The following is a 7,717-nucleotide window of genomic DNA, read 5'->3' as shown; positions in this document are numbered from 1 at the left end:
CCCAATATAGTCAAATCAATCATGAAAAAGAAGAACAAAGCCAGAGGCATCACAGTTCCTGATTTTCAACTACAGATCTTCCTCAACTTATGATGGGGTTACATCCTAATAAGTCCACTGTAAGTTGAAAATATCATAAGTCAAAATGCATTTAATACACTTAACTTACTGCATATCACAGCTTAGCCTAGCCTACTTTAAACATGCTCAGAACACTTACACTACCCTACTGATAGGCAAAATCATCAAACACAAAGTATTTTATTAACAAAGTATTGAATATCTCATGTAATTTATTGAGTACTGTACTGAAGGTGAAAAAGAGAATGGTTGTACGGGTACAGAATGGTTGTAAGTGCATCACCTGTTTACCCTCCCGAGTGCATGGCTGACTGGGAAGTGTGGCTTGCTGCTGCTGCTGCTGCTGCTCAGCGCTATGAGAAAGTATTGAACTGCATTATCACTAGCCCTGGAAAAGATAAAAATTCAAACTGTGAAGTATGGTTTGTATCAATTTTGCACTATCATAAAGTCGAAAAATTGTAAGTCAGAGACGGTCTGTATAGCACAGTTATAGTAATTAAAACTGTATGGCTTCTGGTGCTCGCCGTGAGCTAAGGCAGAGCCGATGGATTTGGGCAAAGAGCCCAATGGGCCTACCCATTCCTCGACTCTGTTCGTGAGGGAGCATGGCAGCTCCCTATCCTTCTACATGTGTCCCAGAGCAGCGAAGCGCCGCCTCTTGACCCGCATCCTGCCCGGCGGTGCCACCTTGTGTCGCGTGCATGAGCCCAGGCTGCTGGCCCAGCCGAGGGAGGCGGCGGCCAAGGCCTGGGCGACCTCAAATCCATGCAGCATATCCTGGACTGCGTGGAGTGCAGCGCAAGCCTCGAGCTGGAGGCCCACCGGTTGGGCCAGGCATCGGCGGCCCACCAAGCCTCAGAGACGAAGGCCGGGGCGCCGCCGCGGAGCCCGAGCCGCGGCCGCACGCGGGACGGATCGTCTTCACCGAGACGGACGACGCGGCCATCTTGGGCGGAAGACGCAGCCATCTTGACCTACGTGAAGGAACGTGCCCGCTCGGCCCGCTCCCACACCCGCAACGCCTTGTGGAAAGCGATGGAGAAGAGCCCGCTCACCCAGCGCTCGTGGCGGTCCATGAAGGACCGCTACCTCAAGCACCGGCGGGGCCAGGAGCATAAGTACCTTTTGGGGCAGGCCCCAGTGAGCCCTTTCTGCCAGAAGCTCCAGCGAAAAGCTGAGGAAGACGCCGAGGCTGCTGAGAGCGAGGAACCACAGGATAAGAAAACTCCAGACTTCCCTGAAGAAGAATTTGAAAAGGAAGAGATCATGGAGAATGAAGAAGCAGTCAAAAAGATGCTTGTAGAAGCCACCCGGGAGTCTGAGGGGATTGTGGTGGATGAGAGCCCAGATTTTGAAATACATATAACAACTGTGTGATGACAATCCACCCACACTCAGAAGACTCAGAAACACAGCCTGATGAGGACGGAGAAGGAGAAGAAAAAGTTTCTGCAGCAGAGGTAGGAGCTACCATTAAGATCATCCAGCAGTTAATGAAAAAGTTTAACTTGGATCTGTCAGCAGTTACACAGGCCTTCTTAAAAAACTGATGAGCTGGAGGCTACTTCCTCCTTTTTAAAGTCTGGTCAGAGGGCTGGTGGGTATCCCATTTGGTCCCGACAGGATGACTTAGATTTGCAAAAAGATGATGAGGGTACTTGAGATGCATTGGTCAAAATATTTGGTGCTCAGAATGTAGCTCAGAGGATTGAATTCCGAAAGCAATGATTAGCAAGATAATGAAAAGAAAGAAGAAAAAAAAAAAGGTTTGGCAGATAGGGCATTAAAAAAATTTTTTTGTGACCATTGAACTTCAGAGATTTTTACATTGGAACTGACACTCATTTTTTGACCAATGCTGTTGTTGTTCTGTCAGTCCTAGATTTTGTAGCCAAGCAAAGTTGTGTAGGAGGATGAAACTAAAAGAAGTTGGATATATTTAGAGCTGTTCCTGGTTGTATCAGTTATGAAAGGAAAAGCGAAAACAGGTTGGTTTACATAGTAGTAATCGTTTTCTGAGTGGAATCCCTGCTATATTGGTTACAGGAGCTAGCTGACAAAGTCAAAGGAGGAAAATTAGATGGGTCTTTTCGGAAAGCATGAATAAAGAGCCTCTTATCCTTCGACAGAAGCTCCTCTAGATTGTGACAGATTCCAAGTCAAGAATCTAGAAATGTGGAAAGATTTAATTACAAAGTCTTTTTTTTCCCCATAAATTTATTTATTTATTTTATTTATTGGCTGCGTTGGGTCTTCGTTGCTGCACACGGGCTTTCTCTAGTTGCTGCGAGCAGGGGCTACTCTTCATTGTGGTGCACAGGCTCCTCATTGTAGTGGCTTCTCTTGCTGTGGAGCATGGGCCCTAGGGGCTTGGGCTTTGGTAGTTGCGGCACATGGGCTCAATAGTTGTGGCTCACGGGCTCTAGAGCACAGGCTCATTAGTTGTGGCATACAGGCTTAGTTGTTCCGTGGCATGCGGAATCTTCCCAGGGCAGGGCTCGAACCCGTGTCCCGTGCATTGGCAGGTGGATTCTTTACCACTGCGCCACCTAGGAAGTCCTAATTACAAAGTCTTGAACATGGACTTTCCCAAATCCTTGCATCCCCCAGTGAACTCTGATTTCTGAGCTGCTTTGAAAATCCCATATTCCTTTTGCCAGCTTGTATTTGGGAACCCTGTTGGTTGGCTGTTCTTTTCTTTGCATCTGTGTCAGTTAAGTTTCTAGCATGTATTTCTTTACCTACCATCCAGTTTTGTTTAAAACACACACAAAACCTAGAGAGTCTCGGGAAAGGTCTTACTTGGTTACTGGTAATATGTTTCTATTTATTGAGAATAGATTTGTGCTAAGAACTGTTAGATTTAAAAATTAGAGGATTAATTCCTCTGTTGTGTTAATTTCATTATTGAAAATAAATAGAACTTTGTAAAAAAAAAAAACTAGTATGATGCTGGCATAAAAATAGAAACATAGACCAATGGCAGAATAGACAGAAATAAATCCCTGCATATATGAACAATTAATATTTGACAAGGGAGCCAAAAATACTCAATGGGGAAAGAGTAGCCTCTTCAACAAACAGTGCTGAGTAAGCTGGATTACCATATGCAGAAAAACTGGACCCCTATCTTACATCACTCACAAAAATTAAATCAAAATGAAGTAAAGACTTAAACATAAGATCTGATACCATAAAACTCCTAGAAGAAAACATAGGAAAAAAGCTCCTTAATATTGGTCTTGGCAGTGATCTTTTTGGATTTGACAATAAAAGCACAGGTAACAACAGCAGAAGTCAACAAGTAGGACTACATCCAAGCAAAAAGCTTCTGCACAGCAAAAGAAACAATAAAAAAATGAAAAGGCAACCTACAGGATGGGAGAAAATATTTGCAAGCCATATATTCCATAAGGAGTTAATGTCCAAAATATATAAGGAAGTCATACAAATTAATAGCAGAAAAACAAATAACCTGATTTCAAAATAGGCAAAGGACTTGAATAGACATTTCTCCAAAGAATACAAATGGCAAACAGGTACATGAAAAGGTGCTCAACATCTCTAGATATCAGGAAAGTGTAAATCAAAACCATAATAAGATATCATATCACATCTGTTAGGATGGTTATTATCAAAAAGTCAAGAAATATCAAGGGTTGGTGAGGATGTGGAGAACAGGGAACCGTTATGCACTGTTGGTGGCAATGTAAATTGGTGCAGCCACTATGGAAAACAGTGTAGAGTTTCCTCAAAAAAATTAGAAATAGAACTGCCCATATGATCCAGCAGTCTTACTCCTGGGTATTTATCCAAAGGACATAAAATCACTGTCTCGAAAAGATATCTTCACACCCATGTTCACTGCAGCATTATTCACAGTAGCCAAGATATGGAAACAAAGTGTCCATCAACAGAGGAATGAGTAAAGAAAATGTGGTAGATAGATTGATAAGATAGATAGATAGATAGGTAGGTAGGTAGGTAGGTAGGTAGGTAGATAGATAGATAGATAGATAGATAGATAGATAGATAGATAGATAGATAGATAGAGGAATATTATCCAGCCATAAAAAAGAAGGAAATCCTGCCATTTGTGACAACATGGATAAGCCCAGAGGATGCTCTGTTAAGTGAAATAAACTAGACATAGAAAGACAAATATGGCATGGCATCACTTATATGTGAAATCTTAAAATGCTCAACTTAGAGTAACACAGTAACAGAGAATAAAATTGTGATTACCAGTGGGTGGGGGATGGGGAGAAAGGGGAGATGTTGGTCAAAGGGTACAAACTTTCAAACATAAGATGAGTTCTGGAGACCTAATGAACAGCATGGTAACTAGAGTATCATGTACTATATACTTGAAGTTTGCCAAAAGAGTAGATCTCAAGTGCTCTCACCAAAAATAAATAAAGGTAACTATATGAGATGGTGCGTATGTTAACTAGCTTGATTGTGGTAATCATTTCAAAATGAATATGTATATCAAATCATCATGTTGTGCACCTTAAATATATACAGTATTTACTTCTCAATCATACCGCAGGCTGGAAAAATTAGGACAATAAATAAACTCATATGATAGTACTTGACTCAGAAGTAAACAATACTAACATAGCCATAATAAGACAGACACTGCATATTAATACACTGAAAACTGTGATATACCTATTCTGAGAGGATGGAAAAAGGGGTGTATATAAGTAAAGGGTGCTAAGATCTCAACTTCCATACCAAGAAATGGATAATGTCTCAAACTGAGAAAATAAGAAATAAAAACATCAGCATAATATTTAGAATAGAGGTAGATACTAGAAGAAATACTTGAATAAAAGGCAGAAGGGGTGTTCGTGGTTATCTCTGAGGAAAAAGCTGAGAGAGGAAGAAATGGAGAGACTCCTGTGTTTTTATTTATGTTTTTTTGTTTCGTGTGATTTTTAAATGATTTTGACATAAAAATCTTTTATAAAATGAATTATAAACAAATTAATTCTGTTCCCCCCTTATTTACTTATTAATGGGAATTCCACACATTCCAACTGAAGGAACTGATTTCACTGATTGATACAGAAATTTATTATGCTTGGCTGGAAGTAAAAAGAAAAATGTGCAAAAAAGTGTGTGTGGTTGTGTGCTAATGTAGACATGTTTTTCATCACTTTTTCTGATTAAATTTTTCCTTCACCTTCAAAGAGGTTAGTTAATGCTTCTGAATTTTATGTGATCTGGGAACTTTGGAAACAGGCTCTTCTGTTTGATGTCCCTGTTGTTTCTGTTTAGAACTTCTGGCTCAGCTGTGTGGCATTTCAGGAAATTTAACCACTCTACTAGTGATCAAAACTGACCTGTTGGGAAATAAAGACATGGACAGAGGAGGGGCTTGTCATAGCTCAAAAGAACAATGAAAAAGAAAATGAAACTCTACTTAGAATAAGCAAAGGTTATGAGAAAATAAAACTTGTTCTGGAGAATCCGGCAGTGTTTATGAGCTGTGGTCTTGCTAGTGATTTCAGGGATTGGCTTGTTCTTGGGGAGTTACTTGCACCAAAAGTGTAGAATTATAGATTAAACTAGGAAATACAAATGTTATGTTGTATACAGAGTTGTTCCATGAGCAGTGTATTTCTGTTGTTTTAATGGTGTGATAAAATGAAACAAAAAATTTATACCTATTAAAGTCATGCATTCAATAAACAGTTAAATATTTCACTAGGCACTGAGAGTGACAATAAGAGGCAGAGGAGAATGGATGGATATAAAGAGAAATTGGCATATTCACATCTCTGACTTTCACAGAAGAAACAAGACAGGTACTGAAATAAACATAACACATGTAGAAAACAATAAAAGGCATGGATAAATGCCGAAAGAAGCAGCCATGATTTTGAATTGGGAAAATCATGCCTGGTATGAGGAAAGAGATGCCATTTAAGCCTGTGCCTTGGAGGATGCGTAGAGCATGTGGGCTGAACCTCATAAAAGGAAGTCGCATAGGGAAGGAATTACAGATATTGCTGACCCTTATTAAGGAATTAATAATATTCACAGAGTTAATGTTCCAGCCTGGATCTGAGCACTAGAATCAATTTTTTTGAGACACTCACTTCCATCCGGCAGAAAGCAGGAGGGTGTCCAGCAGCCACTCTCTAACCGGAAACTGCTGACACTAGGCACCAGTAGGCCCGCTGACTCAGGGCAGTGGGAGCAGCCAAACCCTCGTCACCCCTCGACACATGAGTCTTTACTACAGCTGTTGGAACAAGGCCAGCCCTGCAAATTGCCTTTCATACCACTTGCCAAGAGTGAGTGTTCACTAATTTTTTTTCCCCTGGGCAGAGGAATAAATGACAGTGATTTTCCTGGCTTTCTCTCCTGAGAGAAGGGTAGTTAGTTCAAAATGTAGAGTCTGGTAAACTTTGTGCATTTCTGTACAGGCCTGAGGTTAGATGTTGTATAAATATAATTATGTTTGTGGGTTTGCCTATTTATTATCACATCATTTAAAGACACCTAGATGGATGAAATTTAGTCAAGTTTAAAAGCAGTGAAAACAAGAACATATTTGTTAAGATACAAAGTAAAATGATATATATGTGTATATTTATATATATATATATATTATATGTATATGAAGCAAAATGATAAAAACAAGCATTAGGATAATAAACACAATGTACAAGGTAGTGGTTAACTCTGCAGGGGAGAAAAGGATACACAGGGAGCTTCTGGTTATATTTGTATTGTCTTATTTTATAATCTGAGTGATAACCGTAAGAGCATTTCCTATATTATTCTCTATACTTATTTTTGTGTGCCTGAAATATTTAATAATATAACTTTGGCTCAAAAGTCTCTACTTTGGGACGTCCTATGTGGCACAGTGCTTAAGAATCTGCCTGCCAATGCAGGGGACCTGGGTTTGAGCTCTGCTCCGGGAAGATCCCACATGCTGCGGAGCAGTGAAGGCCGTGAGCCACAACTGCTGAGCCCGTGTGCCACAACTATTGCTCTGCAACAAGAGAAGCCACCGCAATGAGGGACCCATGCACCAAAGTGAAGAGTAGCCCCTGCTCGCCACAACTAAAGAAAGCCCGTGTGCAGTAATGAAGACCCAACACAGCCAATAAACAAATAAAATTAATTTTAAAAAGTCTCTATTTTGTCTTTTTATGAGTTTTACTGAGGTACAATTTACATACAATAAAATTTACCAATTTTTGGTTCACAAATCATGACAAAACATTTCCATTACCTCTCAAAATTAAAATATAAAATCAGCAGAGAGGCAAGGATTAATGTTTTATTTATTATATTTATTATATTTCAAGGATTTATGACAGAAACTGATATTCAACCAGTTCCCCACTGTAAACAACTAAAAACTGAACAAGACACATGAAATAACTGTTTTCAGATATTGCATAATGGGCAATATAGGACTGTGATATTCCTTAAGAGAAGGAAAAAAAATAAGGTGAGCCTCATATGGCCTCCCTTTCTATCTGGCGTTAATTTCTGGACTGTGATGTAAGGAAGGGTAGTCTAAATAGAACACAGCAGTCTCCCTGACTTAACAAGACAGACATCAGAGTTCAGGAATACTTAGTTATCTGGAATGTGGGGGGGG

General features: G+C 40.1%; 1 pseudogene; it reads left to right on the top strand.

Moving 5' to 3' along the window:
* Positions 1-345: 345 nt before the first annotated feature.
* Positions 346-1,861, top strand: LOC130855009 (telomeric repeat-binding factor 2-interacting protein 1-like; annotated as a pseudogene).
* The last annotated feature ends 5,856 nt before the right edge of the window (positions 1,862-7,717 follow it).

The sequence above is a fragment of the Hippopotamus amphibius genome, chromosome 6, assembly GCF_030028045.1.
Source record: "Hippopotamus amphibius kiboko isolate mHipAmp2 chromosome 6, mHipAmp2.hap2, whole genome shotgun sequence".
Taxonomy (NCBI): domain Eukaryota; kingdom Metazoa; phylum Chordata; class Mammalia; order Artiodactyla; family Hippopotamidae; genus Hippopotamus; species Hippopotamus amphibius.
This window is presented reverse-complemented; position numbering and strand designations above follow the sequence as displayed.